The sequence below is a fragment of the Epinephelus fuscoguttatus genome, linkage group LG10, assembly GCF_011397635.1.
Source record: "Epinephelus fuscoguttatus linkage group LG10, E.fuscoguttatus.final_Chr_v1".
Taxonomy (NCBI): Eukaryota; Metazoa; Chordata; class Actinopteri; order Perciformes; family Serranidae; genus Epinephelus; species Epinephelus fuscoguttatus.
The window spans coordinates 20,775,021-20,792,660 of record NC_064761.1 but is presented as its reverse complement, the minus strand read 5'-3'; the positions used below and the strand labels follow the sequence as shown (position 1 = coordinate 20,792,660).

At 42.9% G+C, this 17,640-nt stretch overlaps 1 protein-coding gene across 3 annotated transcripts in view; it reads right to left on the bottom strand.

Annotated features, from left to right (window-relative positions):
* ptprsa (protein tyrosine phosphatase receptor type Sa) overlaps window positions 1–16,690 on the bottom strand; it is a 260,026-nt gene extending 243,336 nt beyond the window's left edge. The window contains exon 1 of one of the 3 annotated variants that reach the window (XM_049588106.1): window positions 16,402–16,690. The gene's annotated coding sequence lies outside the window, so the exon portion shown is untranslated. Of the gene's footprint in view, window positions 1–6,005; window positions 6,083–10,840; window positions 11,142–16,401 lie in introns of those variants that run through there. The other 2 variants (XM_049588108.1, XM_049588107.1) reach the window with 2 other exon arrangements.
* Window positions 16,691–17,640: the final 950 nt, after the last annotated feature.

Here is a 17,640-nt window from a genome sequence, read left to right as displayed (position 1 = left end):
TGTGAATCAATCAGTCAGCATTAGACTGTCACTGTACACAATGGCCAACAGTTCAGGCAATTTGAGCTCGATTTGTAAATGTGGACATTATTTTTCACTCCTCGAGATCAAGGACAAAAATGGTGAGTTGTTGTGGTCTACTGTTAAAGAAATACCTGAGTGTGTTTATGTTTTTGTAAACAACATAATGAGAAATTACTGTGAAAAGTCTGAGACACAGCTATTTCATTTAACTCTGCCAAAGCAGTATTAAAAACTGGCTTGGGCTGCTTGATTTGAAGGCTTGTCAAGGCTACAATAAAAAGGCCTATTGAAACATATCAATCGTTTTATTGTTCCACAACTTACTTTTCATCATAGTGATAATGGGTAGAATAATGAATAAAACAGTTGTCTTGTCCCACACTGTGTTACAGCAACACAAAAATAATATAGCTACAAGTGCCTTAGTAAGAGAACTAAAGCAGATATTTAAAAGTAAATTATTTCAACTACTTTTATATGCAGTAATTAGTAAAGTAATTTAATTATTTATGAGAAATGTAACTCCAATTACTTGTCAAAAAGTTGCACAACACTGGTACCATTACACTCCTACCTTCAGCAGAATCTATGTTTTTTAAAATGCTATGGATTTGTGCAATTTGTTCCAAGTATTTTCTCAGAAGAAATCTCATCCGTAAGCAGGAAGTGACACCATAAATGAATGTGCACTCCATACCAGACAGAGGTAGACTAATCGACCGTCTGTCTGCACCACAACAACCACTAAGAGGGGGGAAATTCACATGTTTTGAGTTCAGTTATTATGACTTCATTTCTTCCTGAAGCTTCTTTCAGATCTGGTCCAAAACGTCTAGCAAACTATCACAACTAGAGACCTGAACATGTAAATGTGTTACCTATACCTCAAGTGAGAAACATGTCTTGTTTCCAGTAAAAAATCATATTTCTTCCCTCCACCCATCCAGCCATCCATCCAGCCATCTACTGCATAAATTGCTGTCTAGGTTCACAAGGTTGGAGCCTTTCCCAGCACAAAATGGACCAGAGGCAGAGCACATCCAGGTTACCAGTTTCAAAGAGCTAACAAACAAAAAGCTAGACAGAAACCATTCACAATTCAGATTTTCCAGTCCAACTAACCTGCATCTCTTTGTTACAGCATGAGTCATTTCGACAAGTGCCTAAAATCATATATCTTTACATTCAAGTGACAACATCAGCTATAGTGGCCATAGCAATTATGACTGAGATTGTTTTAAAGTGCCAAAGTCCGTCGATAGAGGAAGGAGGATGGGCTGAATGATAAAGGTCATCCCCTAACCTTCACCAAGCATATAATACTGTTACCATGACAATGATGACAGTGAAGTAGTAGTTTTAACCCAAACCATTACCTTTCCCTAAAGTAGTTTTTGTGCCTTCATGTAACTAAACCTAAATTATTATATCAATTTTTCGATTGTTCTTGAAGGCATGGACAAGTGTATTTTGTCATTTGATTTGGGGGACTTGCTGCTTCGGATTGTGGTAAGGAAACTGTCCAGAGGAAACCCACTTACACATGAGTGAACATACAAGCCAGTGTGCCTTATTTGGTTTCCTAGAAAAAAAGTGAGTTTCCAATATAAACACGCGAAACCATGTTTTTAGATGTAATGTGACACAGTTCCTGGCATGGGGTTATTTCTTGCATGTCTTGCAGTCAACACTGAGTAAGAGTATAAACTGGCAAGGTGGACTTATAGCTGGAAGTCTCATAACTGGCATATCACATACCATTATTAGAGCAGCCAAAACATCCTTCAGCAAGACACTGGACCCCTGGCTGCTAACACTGTTCAAAATCCTTCTGAATAATAACAGCTGAGACAACAAAGCTCTGCTTTGCTGCAAGGACATGATAAGATCAACATTAAATGTTACAGCCTTTCAACCTGTAATTTTCTATTTAAGGGGAGATCATGATCAAACAAACAATTAACAATTTAACACTTTGACGCTGAAGTCGAAATAATGATCATGAGAAGTCCACGAGACGTATAATTTCTGCTTTTCCTTAACTGTTGAAAAACTTAGTAATATCAAACAGGAAGAGAAGGGAGAGAAGGAGAGCAACAATTGATTTTCAGAGAATAATAAAATGACACATCAAATGCATCTTCTCTTGTATAGGCCTACAGGATCTCACAAGGGTGCAGTCTCTTAGATTTCAACTTCATTCTTAAATGCAGCAGTGAAAGCAGAAATAATTTGTGAAGCTATTGTCCCAAATGTCTTTAGATAAATCAATAGCAGAGGAGCATATTTATTGTTCTCACAAGCAACTGATCATTCCTATTCTTCCTGCAGTGGAAATGGAGGATGGACTTTTCTAATATTGAACAGCGAAGTAATCTGAGGGGCAGCCACTGAAAAATACACACACACAGCAGAAATGATTATAGCAGTAAATATGGTGCACAGACCACACATACACAAACAGAAACACACCACATGCGCACGCTCGAGCACAAACGCACAGAAATCTGTATGTCGGTATCTAAGGGACAAAGAGACACACATGCACAAACACTGACCTTCAAACACACATGCTCGGCCCTGTGTCAAATAGCTGCTTTTATGTAATTGAGCAACTGCCCCTTGAAATATCTGTGCACGTCCCTGCTGCAGAGAGAGACACTTTGAACATCTGTGGTGTGTGTTCCTGTGAAGCCAGTGAAAGCAGCAGCTAAATATTTAATGGGCCTGTCTGATGGTCATAATCGCTTTTAAGAACAATAGATGAAAACAAAGGGCGCCGGTGAAAAACTGCACCAGAGGTTAAAGCCACATCTCAGAGTGACAGAACAGGCTGGTTAGAGGGAGGGGAGGACAGGAGGGGAGTGGAGGATGGGAAAAAAAGAGAGGCACTCAAAAAATATACGACAGTTGACTATCAATGTTGAGCAGGACTGGCGTTTATATATGGGGTCCCATGACAGGCTGTGCACTTAAGAGCTATTTTTGGACGGTGACACAAAGAAAGACATACCTAGAGCTTGAACAGCAGTGGAATAATGCAACATTAACCCACGTGGCACGTGGCACAGGTTCTGCAGTGGTTAGCATTGTCGCCTCACACCAAGAGGGTTCCTGGTTCGAACGCGGAGTTTGCATGTTCTCCTGGTTAACTGGTGACTCTAAATTGCCCATAGGTGTGAATGTGAGTGTGAATGGCCTGTCTCTATGTGCCAGCCCTGGGATAGTCTGGCCGCCTGTCCAGGGTGTACCCTGCCTCTTGCCCAATGTCATCTGCGATAGACTCCAGTCCCCCACGACCAACTCTCAACAGCATATGTGATTACAGAAAATGAATGAATGAATGTAGTGATGCATTGTAAATATTTCAACCATCTTTGTAATATAGTGACATGCATTTGACTCATATACTCTTCTTGTTTATGTATCAACGCCACTAATAGCAGATACTGTGTGCTAAAAAAAGGATACACAAATTACTTTGAATACTGTAAACCATGCTTTGCTCTTATCCACGGTATGTGACTGCCTTAGGACGACTGATATCACTAGTGTCCAAATTAAACTCAAGGCCATTTGGTTTCCAGCACTCAACATGCCAAAAAAAAAAGTGTCACACTTGCTCAAAGTGTTTTACAAACCTGGTTGTTCACAGTTTCATTGAAAACTAAAGTACATTTGCCATCTGTCTATTTCCTGTCAGTCCTGCTTTCTATCGCAGAGGGGAAGTGTGCCTGCAGTCATGGATGAGATTCACCTGCTCGTGACCACACTGGAAGGATGAAAACACACAGCGCTGAGGTAGGGAGGTATGTTTCTGGGGGTTATCGTAACAGATCTATGTGAAAATGTATTACTTTCATTTTCAGGGCTGGAGAGCATGAACATATGAGGACATACAGAGGTGTCAATCAAACAAAACTGCGCACTGCAGAGCGGAAGATGAGAGGGGAGAGAGCGTTCCAGAGCCAAGTGTATCTCTGTGATGTCAGATGAATGTTCGGATAGCTCGGTAATGGAGGAAGAGTTGGTCGACCTGCCAGAGCTGAGAAGTTAATGGCTGATTTTGCTGGTTTGCAGGCATTCACAAAGCCAGATGGCACTGGTATTACTGAGGCTTTGTGATGTCACTGATCAGTGGTAAGTTATCTATTAACCATTATGTTATTAATTATTTAACATTATGTATATAGACTTGTACATAATTGAAAATGTTTTGTTGAGCTTTCATTAATGTTAAACCAATAGATGTCACTGCTCATATTTTGTAAGCGATAATTATATTATCAGCTATGCAAAATACAATGTGCAAATTATTTAAATGCATGTTCTTTGCAAACACAGATGCTATCAGGACGCATTTAGGTGAAATCATTTGGAATTCTGTGTTTTCAAATGAGTAAATTGTACTTATATGCATTGAAACCTTAAAAATATACTGTTATTATGACATATTATCATCATGATTTGTACCTTATTTTATCAGCAGTGAAAAAAAAAAGTTGCTTTGTGTGTAGCTGAATGTGTGAAAATGCTTTTAAAAATGTACAAATTATGATCACTATGATCTTGTTTTTTTGTTTTTTCTAATGTTCAACTAATGATTTATAAACAGTCATCAGAAAAATAACACTTGTTGTACAAAATGTAAATTATTCAGTATTTATAAATATCTTTGCTGTGCGGAAATGTGCCAGTCTTTTGATGAACTTTTTGTTTTCCAAGCTGAATCTATATTGTTCAGCTGAGATCTTCATTTCATAAATTACGAGACAAATGTATAAAACTTCTGAAGTCAGAGCCGAGGAGAGAACGGTGCGGGGGAGACGAGTCGGGAGAGGGGGAGACAACAGGGAGATGTAAATAACTAGACATGGAGGAAAGTGGAAGGGAGAAACAACACAGGCAATCAGCAGGGAATGGGATGGTTTTGAGCTGAAGGCAGAGAGAAACACGAGCACAAAGGAAAGACAGGAGAGCTCAAAAGGCAAAGACAGAGACATGGAGAGAGAGAGAGAGGAATGACGGACAAGGAACAGGAGGGGGGGAAAAATTAACTCAATTGACATGAAACAAGAGCAGCCAGACAGATAACCAGAGAGCTTTTTTTCCCTCGTGTCAATTAAAACAGCACTTTACAAAGGTATACAGGAGGAGGAGGAAAAGGCAGAGGATGTAGTTGAGCTGAGGTGGCGCAGAGGTCGACATTTCAGCTCACCCTGTCCTTTTGCTGTCCATCTTTCTGAGTGTTTTAGAGCTCCCAGCCTGGCCACTGGTGCTGCACTGAACTGCCTTTTCTTTTCAAACACTGAAGACTGAATGCGGTGACCTAGCCTCCCCCGCTAACCCTAACTCACTGACCGTAAATGTAGAAGGGGAGGGGGACAGATAACATAGGAAGAAAACATGCCTTCCATCTCTGGGAAGATGAATCAAACTGATGAACGGGACAGCTTTGAAAAATCGGCAGTCCTATTTGGGGTTTGTCAAAGGTCTGACTGATTTATTTGGCGCGAAGTGATGGACGGGAGGGTTCTCCATTTCCATGTTTCCATTCCAGACAAGCAGGGCAAGCTTGGGGCGATTGGAAGGAGATTCTGTGTGCATTTCTTGCCTCTCTGACTCCAGGGCTCAGAGTTGTAAAAAAGCAAGGGGTGGATGGGGAAAGAAAAGGACAGAGTGGGAGGTAAAAGAGGTCAGAAGAGAGATGGAGGAAGGAAAAGTGAGAGGGACAGGGGCAAAAAGTGGGAGAAAGCAGGGAGCAGATGGAGAATAAGAAGCAGATAGGTTCACCTCTCATTAGCTCGCCTGCCACACACTATGCCACAAAGCAATGCACCTCCCAAGGACATGAATTAAACAGAGAGCCAACTTCCTCAGAGGAAAGCAGCCCTGCCAGCACTTAGCCAGGCCTCATAAACAACCAGCCCGCATTTGTCACTTCCTCTTCACCCAACAAAGCGACAGCAGAAATAAATTACCTTAAGCAGACCTCGCTCCTCCTCTCCCTCAGCATCCTGTTCTCGCCTCAGCAGCTGGTTTAAGGTAACGGCGCAAACTGATGGACAGCAAAAAGGTAAAAGTCAGGCAGCAGACAGCGGCCTTCAGTTCGCTGTCCCAACGGCAGCCAATAAAAGTCCTCCTCCAGGTATTTATCCTGCTTCATTTAGAAAGGTATTACTGGAGGACTTTTAAAGAGCACAACAGTGGGATTAGCTGATTTTCCTACATCAACAAATAAGCAAGCCACCGTATCAAAAAACAACTCACCGTAAAATGATCAAGACATGTAAGAGCAAAGAAGAAAGCTACAAGGGAAAACAAATGGAGTGAGGCATAAAGAGAATACTTTGGCAGGGTGCTGTACTTCTTGGCAAGATGTTTTCAAGCTGCAACCAAAATCAGAAATGAAAAACTAGCAAAGAAAAAAAGTCAGCTGGAGTGAAGCAACATCCTGCATTACTGAGAGTTCAACGGCACAATGAAAATAGTCCTGCTGTGTTTAAAAAAAAAGTGTCATGTAGGATCTTTCTAGTTGTTGAACAGAACAACTAAACAAATATTTTCTCACAGCAAAATGTTCTCACCCTTCCAGGAACTGGAGTGTTCCTTGTAATGACAGCTAAAGAGGAAAGAAATTGGTTTTTACAAACACTTTCTCTTGGGATTAGAGTCAGAGTTCAGACAGAGTGTTGTTGGAGAAGGAAGGGAATGCCAACACGTTCTTATCCCAAGTTGTCACGTATCGCCGCTTTGACAAAGCGGAGTTACTTCCAAGTCCTACATCTGTGAAAGGCACCTAATGAAAGGTAAAGGTCTGACTTGAGTCAGGGCTTACAAAAGGAGATACATCTGAGTAATACACAAGTATGCTTACCTCCCACCCTCAATCCTTTACTTCCTCCAAACCCTCCTCCAAAGTATGACCTGAAGTTGCCCCAAAATCTCTCGATCAGCCCCGCTGCTCCTCCTCCTCCTTCTCTTTGTCATTATGTATCTACTCCTTCACAACTGTAATAGACTCTACTTTTTTCGCCCCATATCACTGCAACCTCCCTCTAAAAAGCAAGAAAAAAAGGAACAAGAAAAGAGGCAGGCAACTCAAATTCCTAACATGCCAGTAATGCCACAGTTTGGAGAGCCACATCCACACATCTATCATCAATCATCCAGCACAGTGCTGGACAGGAATCGCAAAGCACAGTGCACCTGGACGCATCAGCCAGAGGGGCCACCCATACGCTGATTTGTTTATGGAACCTTTCACTAAGCACTGGCACCTTAATTAATGAACTGTCTCACTGGTGTGAAACAACACTCCCTTTCGACCCAAAAATTACAGAACTAGGAAGATTTTTCTTCCCCTCTTCCAGCCCCCTCTCTGAATCTCCATTGCACTCATGGTGAGCAACCCGTTAGCGTTAGTAGCTTGGCTGGCGTCCTGCTGTTAAAGGCTGCTATTGAGCTAGCCTCTGGAGAGAACACAGGTTTGTTAATCAAGCGAAGGCGAAACAATTACTAGAATCCGATAATCAATGGCTGTGGACAAACAATAAATCCTTGGTGGCTGCTTCAGAGAACGACAAGTGGTGGGAAATGGGGTCCTACTAATTAAACAGAAACCTGCTGGTATGCTATCGCTAGCTAATAGCTATGCCACTGCACCGTTTAGCCCATCTGATTAGGCCGTTTGACACAGCCAGTGTAATGGCCATTACCGGGTCCTTTTTCCTTTTTCTTACTGCATGCTTTGCTGAATTGCTGCCACACTCACAGCTCCATTCCTTTGAGGTTTCTTCTCCTTTTGTTAGCAGTGAGAAATTAATGTGGGTGTCTAACTGTCAGAAAGTTTGTGTTGTAATATATGATTATGACTCTAAATATCATTAAAAATGAAATCTCTGCAGTATTATTGTCAGGTAGATAAAAGAAAAATGCAGAGGAGGCTTTTAAAACGACTAGCACTACATACAGAACTAATGCAAAGAGGTGCTTGTACAGTGGCTAATACTGCATGAGGCAGAAAATCTCAAGACCAAATTGTGGAAATTTGACTAAAAAGACCTTTTATGTTTCAGCACAAGCTTCAGAGAGGTCACAAGGGTTAGAGCCCTTGTGAAATAAAGGTATACCTTCTCAAAATATGCCGGACGTAATCACTCGACCGCACAGATGAAAATTTCAATTCCAGTTGTCTTCTGCCGGATCAGAAATCCTGATTCGGCAGCACGCCACGGGTGGAAAGCCTAATAGGGTGCTGGGAATCACAGCAATAGGAGGAGAGCTTGATGGTGAACGCCGGGGGGAATCAGGTAAGACAAATCTGCCTGGATTTATGAGAGCCGAGTGTGTAGCAGACTATAGACCAGGCAAACAGAGGGGGGGTCATGATATGTAGGTGTGAGCGGACGGTTTCAGGGTGCTGCAAAACATTCAGCCCTCAAACTATGAAAAGTGAAAAGTATGAAATAGCATGCAATCATCGTTTTCTTGTGACATCTTGAAAAAGGTGGAGTGACTTGCTTTGTATGTCTACTCGAAGATTTTCTTTGGTTTTGTCCAACAAAACATAACACTGAACACAACTGTATTTTTTGTAGGTTTCCTTTGTGTTAAGTGCGGCATTAAAGGTGAGTGTAGTAGGAATAATGATCGACTACCCAGGCTGTCAAGCTGACGTGTCTCCACTTAGCACATAGCGACCGTAATGCTGGGTTGCTCTGTTGTGATCAATAGCTGTTCATGACTTGCTTTAAAAAGGTCCCATTCTCCACCCTCTTCCTATACATCTATTTCTGCCTCATTTCCAGTCATCTCTTCCTCTTTGTCTCATCTATAATTCTACTTCGTTTCCTCTCATGCTTCCAGACCTCTTCTAGCTAATCTCTCCTACCCTACCTCCCTTTACTTTCTTCTTTTCCTTCTTCTACGCCTCAGATCTCACATCGTATCTGTCTTCTTACTGTATTTTCTCATTTCTCCAACTGAATTTCTCAATTTCTCTTTCATCTGCACATTCAGTTTCTTCTCTGCCTTCACCCCATTCCTCTCTCATCTTTATTTCCTTATTCTTTTATCTCTCCATGACCCGTAAATCCACCCCTCTGATCTGCTCTGTTTTAACTCTCGCTTCGTAAACTTGTTTGGCATAACCTTCTATTCTCATTCTTTCATGCATAGCTATGTGCAGTATGTGTTTCTTTTCTTTCTCGTCACCTCCCTGCCGACTTTTCTGTCCCTTCCTCTTGTCCTGTCACTTCTCCCACTATCTTCTCAACTACCTCTCCTTGCATCCCTCGGTGTTATTTACCAGCCCTCCACCTCACCCTTCCTTCCTCTGACCCTCCTCACATCTCTCTCCAACCAGTCCTCCCCTTCCATCTGCCATTTCTCCTTCTCCACCCTCCGTGTCTCCCTTGCTCCCCTGCAGTCCGCAGTTCACAGGTTTCCCAGGGCACATTGTTGCATCCCAACGGAAGCTTGCACAGCATTCTGCCATAAATAATTGAAGAGGCCCCACATGGCCAGGCACGCTCAGTCTAAATGGATTATTCTGGGAGAGATCAATGCCGGCCTGTGAGGGTTTTATTAGGACCTGCAGATGAAACGTACAAGGCCACCGCCAATGCTCTCCTCTCTCTGTCTTAATTCTGCCCTGCTCTAGCGTGACATTCCACACACCTCCTCTTTCCCTCTGCCTGCTCTATCTACCCACTCCCGGCGATGACCCAGTCACACCACAAGAGGACCATGGCCGGCGCCTTACGGTACGGTTCTGAATTAAACATAAATGACTATCCAAGACATGGTATGAATCATTCATTCTTTATGATGCCTTTGACTATGATGCAGCCTAGTAGTAAACGGGCGAGACAGCGTTTTGTTATTCCTGCTGTTGTCCAGATGAATCATCCTCACAGACCCCCACCATCAGCAGCACCCGCTCACCAGTATGGCGGGAAACATCCGGAGATACCCACCGGAGTTGTCATGGGCAAGAAAAGGGAGGGGGGAGGTGAAATGCTACCGTGACCTTCAAGAGTTACGACCCTTGGGGGCAGGCGGTGGCTGTGGTGGTGAATAACCCTCCGTAAGCTTCTCTCCCCGAGGAGATTTACATCTGTCTCATCCACTGAGAGGTTTCGTAATTGTCTGCTTTCCTGAAAACATCCTGCCAAGCTGGCAAACAGGGACGGCTTGTTAGTTATTCAGATCTACTGGGTCCTCATGGTAAATAAAAAAATGGAAAATGGTACTATTGCCAAACATGGTGCGCGTCCACTAAAATTCTGCCTCATGAGCAACCTGTATCCCCATAATTTAACCCTAACACATAATTTGCCCTGCTACAGCAGCAACTTTTATATTCATGTGTGCTCCAAAGCATGCACCAACACAAAGTTACACTAAAGCTCACTGTTATTGCTGAGAATGTGACTTTTCTGGAATATTTGTCTTTGGCACCAAAGTGCTGCAGCAATGCCTACAGCTGTAATATAAAAGCCTCCATTCATACACATATTTGGCTCTCTGCAATCTTTGGATGCACAATAACAGCTCAAGGCCTGCAGACACTGAAGAATACCTTCAGTCACTTCAGTTTTGTAAGTTATATTTTTGTAGAACAAAGAGTTTGACACTGTGAGGCGTGGGGTTGGGGGAGTCACATGGGGCAAAGAGGTAAAAGCCAGTAAAGGTAACGTTAGCTTAGGTCACCGTTATTAACGTCAACATTCAGTCATTGCCAGAGTCATAAGTCGTTCAAAACTATACACATATGCATAATACGCATTTCATAAGAGAAAGTGTGACTTACATTTTCCGTGGATATCATTATATCCGATGTCCACCGCGAATAAACGTCCATAAATCCACTTAGAATCCACAGAAAAAAGACGCTCCTTACTACACCAGAACTCGGCTAGTAATCATAGTTTTTAAGTTTTATTCAGAATTAGAGTAAACCAGCAATACTTAACTGCACTTCTATGTAAATACCTGCAAACCGGAACATCTTGTAAGTAATTCGGCATACTTTTGAAGATGCAAATTTGCCAAAAAATGTGAACAAATATAAGTTTAAAAGAAGGCGGCTAAAGTTGCGTAGCTAATTAGCCTACTCTCGTTCCGTCTCTATGGCAACAAAATGTACTTCCTGTGTATACCTCCCAAAGCATTATGGTTAAAGCTCCACAACCACTGACGATCCCACAAATTTAAGTAACAATTTTATTAATAAATAAAAATTTAATAGGAATGACAAATGCCATTTATATTAACTTTATATATATTTTTTAAATTATTTATTTATTTATTTATGTATTTATTCAGGCACTTTAGTCAGGCTTTGATCATTGAACATTAAAACGTTTAAAACAACGTTTAAAAAAAAAACACAAGTTACACATATGTAAAGAATCAGTTAACAATTCTGCATTAACATCAAGTGAAATAATCCTTTTTTCCCTATTGACAGACAACTGGTTTTCCATATGAATGGAAAATGTATTGTATAAAAATACAGTTTTAAAATATGGGCCACATTGCACAGATTGTTTGCCCCACAGTTGACCCCCTCCACTGATAAGTCCCCTCTGATTGTGTATCTTACACTCCACCTGGACACATTATTTGTTGGCATATTCTCCGGTTGTCTAAACGCACACATTCACACATTACCACGACAATTGTCCTTGGGTAAAAAGTCTTTGAGCACTTAACATGCTGCTTTAACCTGAACTAAGACTCACTCGGTGATTGTGATGTATTCCTCTCACCAGTAAAATTGAACCCTGACAAGATTACATTTTTTTCCCTCAAACTTTTGTGATTACTGTGAAAACAACATAATCAAAATTTCCATGCAGGAAATAAAGGTGCCACTTTAACCCTTTCACGTCATCGTGTTTGGATTGTGGCTGGCAGATAGGAATTGACATCGCTTTATGGAATGGTGTTTTGAGATGAAGCTTAACGTATTTGACAGGGAGAGAGGGGGCCCCGAGGCTTTACACCCCCCATCCTTCACAAGTGGCTGGTCCTTCTCTCCATCCTGGAAATGGAGTAGTAATCTTGCACTTCTCCACGATCGCCCATCTCCTGCCTTCCTGACATCTTGGCGTGTACCAGGAAATTTTGTACACATCAAAGCCATTAAAGTGTCAAGCTCAACAGTGGGCTTAAACCAGGTCAGAATGTTCATGGAAAACTTGTGAATAGTGCATTTTCTGCCCTCATTCTGGCAGTCAAGACTTCCTCTAAAGAGCTTACATCTTTACCATTTGAAATGACAAACCAGTGTTCAAAAGACGCAAGGAGGACATTTTCTTTCTCTGCTGTTAGAATATTCCAGCACTCATTTGCATATGGATTTGAGGACCATATGCTTCCTGACAAGATTTACTGTACAATATGGCACTGTTGGACAGAAGGCTGAGAACAAAAATGCCCTGTCACATTATACAACCCCTGCTTTGCTTTTCTTTAATGATTAACTCAATCTAAATTACCTCTGTAGTGCCAACTGCTAGACTTCTGATTATAGATGTCAATCTTCCACTGGTTTTACAGTGCTTAGCCTGACCACTGACGCACGAAAAACAAATAACTTTGGTGGGTTTGCATGTGGCTCAAGAGGTGGGGGTGAGGATGCGATAAGATGGGATACTCTGACATTGACATTTTGCTACTTAGAATTTCAAATTCTGCCACAGGCGGGGGAAAAACATGAGAGGGGAAAAAAAATAGCCCGCTGTTTATCTGGAGGTGACAACTAACAAGCACTATCCTGGTAATTAGACTGCCGCAGTGCACATGGGCGAAGCTCTCCATAAAGTGTGCTTATGATTAAATATTTTCTCCTCTCTCTCTTTTCTGTCTCCTCTCACTTTACATGTTTGGGTTCTCTTAAACAGCTCTGCCAGCCATCCGCGTCTGCTTCCATTTTTTACTGCATTAATAATATGGCCAAACACTTAAGGTTGGTGGCCTGTAATGAGACTGCCGAATGTGACTTATAGCTCATCTTGGAGATGCAATAAAAGTATATGTGCATGTGTAAGCAGGTGCGTGTCTGTCGCCGTGTGCATTCGACATGTGTGTCGAGCCTCTCTCCCATGCCTGAGTCTTTGCTGCTCAGCTGGTGACAGGCGAGCATGATTGAAGTGCATTTCTGTGGGAGAAAACAACGGATGCTTGGGCATGCCATCCAATCACCCATCTCATACATACAGAGCGGCTGGTTGATTGATGTCAAGTTAAGAAGTGTACGCAGTAAAAAGCTAACCTGCCTCGTCTCCATTACCAAGAGCCACCTCGCTGAAAGGTGACCTGTGACGCTGTGCACTCTAAAAATGAAATAGGCCTCAAAATGAGAGGTGTGCAGATTCTCTGAGACCTACTGACAGTGCCGTGTGATATATATGACAACTAAAGAAAAGGAAAAGAGAGGAGTTAGGCCCAACCACAAAGGAACACTTGGCTGGACCCCAATCTAGGATTTCACTTTGTACCTCAGAGCCACTTCTCAACAAGGTATCTTCAAGGGTTTCTTTGATGAGCCCTTTCATCAAAGCTTGAGCCATCCTGTAGTTCATTAAATTCTATTTCATGGTTGTTCTTTATGAAATCCTTTATTTTAACTAGTAAAGCCCCTTGACGTCCTCACTGGCTCTGAGATTTGAGAAGAACCTACAATGAGCCGCTACTTTTTAGAGTGTGTGGCCTCTATGCATGTCCAACATGGGTATTTGATTGCTCCATGAGCAAACATCGGGTGAGGAGACGCTTCATAAAACGTGTCCAGCCCATTAAGTCTGAGGGAAGGACTGCAGTAATAGCTGTCCTTCCACAGGCCTGTCGGTTAAGACGGCAGAGAGTGAGTGACTCCCTCCTGTCGTAGTGATCATTGGGTGGCACCACATCTTAATACCAGGAGGAGGACTTGGAGCATACAGACACATCCGCTCTCAAGTGGGAACCAGAATTATAATTTCAGCTGAAATATTAACGTCTTACAAATAGTAGCCTAAAATCCCATGGGTGCTGTCGTGCATAAAAAGATGTGACATCACAAAAGACAAGCAGAGAGTGAATGCAAATCTGTGTGTATGTCTGTGTGTGTGTCTTTGTGTTAAGCTGCATACACCAACTCATGCATTACATCATTTGTTTCATCACTATGGTTTAGCTCCACATATTTTAATGTCCTCCTTGCATGAGGCCCAACTTTCTACTGTTATTTAAAAAAAAAATGTGCATGAAATATGGAAAAGGCAAAGCTCAAGAAGCATATGATTGGTTGCCAGAATAAATCTGTGGTGGCATAAGTCTGAATATAATTCAGGAAGGACTGTGGACTATTTCCAGAGAGGTTGGGTGTGAGCGAGGGGTGTGTGCTCCCTCTCATACAAATCCAGTGGTGAATGTTACCTGCCTTGCTCTGATGCTCCTGGGCATTCTGCTGTGTGTGTGTGTGTGTGTGTGTGTGTGTGTGTGTGTGTGTTTGTGTGTGTGCGTGCGTGTGTTTGTGTGCTGAGGAGTGGGAGGTGGGGGTCCTCCAAATTTCTCATGTGACGGAGCATAACAGGGAATTGTAATACACAGCAACATCATAAATTTGATTACATTACATTGCACTGCAAGCCTGTAAGCCATTTCCAGGCACCATAAAAAAGCTATAACTAAGTTACCACGGGTACAAAGAAAAATGAATAAAGCCATTTTCTTTTAACAACCCGGGCGCTGGCGAGATATTGTTCTCTCCTCTGGCTTTTATGAGCTTTGCAGACGCGCGATGCGCTCGTTGCGATCGAAACAGGAGACGGCACAAGATGGAAAATGCACTTCGAGAAAAAAAAAACCGACTGGATTGTTGTGTGGCAAACGTTTCAACACGTACCTCCAGATAAACATGTATCCATCAGAACTAATGCTTTGATATAATGAAGCCGAATTATGTGTCTGCACTGGTTTGAAGGGGATGATGGACACACATGGGCATCTTTTAGATCTTTGGCATATCATCATTGTGGCAGATCCGTGCGTAATTTCGAAGAACCATCATTAAGGGGGTAAAAATAAATAAAATAACCAATTTGAAAGTTTGGAACTGAGAAATTCTTGTGATAATTGCCACATTTCACATTGGATATTAAGCAACATGAAAGATTTGGCAAAAATACGCGCAGACAACAGGGTCTTAATTCAAGTCGGAGTGTCCAGCATTCAACAAGGGCATCACCAGCACTTCGGAAAAGTCCGTGTCATTGCCGTGTTGACTCCACCTCGGTGGGGCTGTGGAAAGCTCGAGTTGCGCACCTCGAAATCAACCCAACTCCTTTACACGCCATCGACAACGTGATGCGCAAAGGCAAATCCCGTCCAGGGGTGTAAACCACCACTACAGTAGTCTCAAAAGTGTATACCTTAGGCTTTGACATCACATCAAACAACCGGTCCTAAGCAACACACACACACACACACACACACACACGTAGATGGAGAGAGGGAGGGACCGAGAGGAAAGAAGAGAGGGAGAGAGTGATATATCGAAAATTGCATTTCCGATTGATGCCTGCAAGAACTGAATGTCTCATGATCTGCTGGCATGTTCATCATCACTGGATTCTAATGCAAAGCTTCTCACGGTTGACTTGGCTAATGAAGTACCCCCCTGTGGAGATGCACTTGTTAGATGGAGCACCCCCACCTACCCCCCACCCCCACCCCCCCGCACACACACACACACACACACACCTCCGCCCGACAAAAAAAAAAGATGATTCAGAAATATGCGTTATGCTCCACAGCTATAACACAGCGCATACAAGTGTAAGAGAAATTCTTGAGAATCTTCTTCCCCCTCTCTGCTACAAAACCCACACAGCTTTCTTTTATTTGGCAGATTAAAATTGTAACTCTCAGTGGGGGAATGAAAGGGGAGCCGTGCCTGTTCCGACCGTCGTTCACAATGATGGATATCCTTCGCACTCAAGCAGCAGATATGCTCAGCTCACCAGCAGCAGCACCAGCAGCAGCTTTGCGGTGGCAGAATCGGGTCTCCCGCTGAGTCCGGGACTATCGAGCATCCCTCTCCATCGCAAAGCTCCGTAGCAGCCCTCTTTGCAGTATTCTGAAATGATGCCTCTCTTTGGGCACTTGCCTGCGTCTCTGTGCGGGTGTTAAAACGGCAGAATAACGCACAGCTCGCGCGCTCCGACACCAAATGCCCACATGCTTAATTTTGGCTCAAGCGTTTAGGAAATGACAAAGCCGTGATTGCAATTCCCAGCTCTTCTACATAAAATACCCGGCATTCAAAAGTAGCTGGACAGAGTTAGAGGAGGGGGTAAAAAGGAGACGGGGAAGTGCGCCTACCTTTTTGTCAGCCTCGGAGTTCCTCTTTCTTTCTTCTCAGCTTATAAACCCTCACATCTTCATGATTAAAACAAGCAATAATCCCCGGGTGTATGTTAAATGTGTGCGTCCCTGCGGCAGGTTCCAGTGAGGAGCGGTTCACGGGTTCCTCTGCCGGGTTAAATAATGTTTTTAATATCCACCCCAAGAGCGCAGGTTGCTCAGGACGCGTCTGGGTACGGCAGGAAGAGTCGCTCCCTCAGCAGCAGCCGCCGTGCGCACTTGGAGAAACCAGAGCTCTGTCCGTGCAGGGAAGCTGAGGGAATGATGTCATGCGTCCGGCCCTCCCTCTCCAGCCACCCCTCAACTCACGGCTCTCTCCATCTTCTCTCCCCCCTCATTTCATCGTCCCCCTCTTTCTTTATGACACGTTGTTTTAACATTTGCACTAAAAAAGACGCATAAAAATACATTTAATCTGGCAATGAGTGCTTAAATCTTGATCTGGGGGGGTATTATTTCAACTCAATGGGATGCAAGAGCCTTATTTATTGTTTCTAAAATTAAAATGAGATACACATCATCACAACAATATGCCATTTCTTTTTAAGGCATTAAAACACGTTTTCCATGCGTTTAAATGAGGTTTGAAGCTGGAACACAAGGCTGTGCAACTTGCTTTCGAGGATGTGTTTTTGCAGTGCTCCACTTGACGTGATGAAGTCACGCCGTCCCCCCACGCCTCACTGAAGGCGTCGTCCAGTAGCATCGGCAGCCTGCCTTTACCCGGGATAAGAGGGGAGGTAAGGTAGCATGAAACAGACCAATGCGCGCCGCGCACTGAGTCGAGACAGCCTCCCCCTCCCCAGTGCAGCCGGTGCATCTTAAAGATAAAGCATCATATCTCCTTATCAGAGGTATAGGTGAGGTTCATTGTGCATATCATGTACTACACTGCAAATAATTAGCAACTCGTTTGGTTCTGTTTGGAGTGGGAATGATTTGGGAAACGCTGTGGGACTATAGGTTAATCTGTTGCAGTTATGTCATGATGATTTTACTTTAAGAAAATACTGGGAAACTGGTATTACAAGTGAAAGCCAGTTATCTTCGTGCTGTTTATTTTGCTGCTTGGAAAAAAAATCTTTATGTAAAATCACTAAAGATCTACGTTTTAATGGAGTAGTTCAGAGTCTATCTTTAACTGGCATATTTAAAGTAACTTCAAATGCATTTAAATTCTTCACAACGGATGAGCAA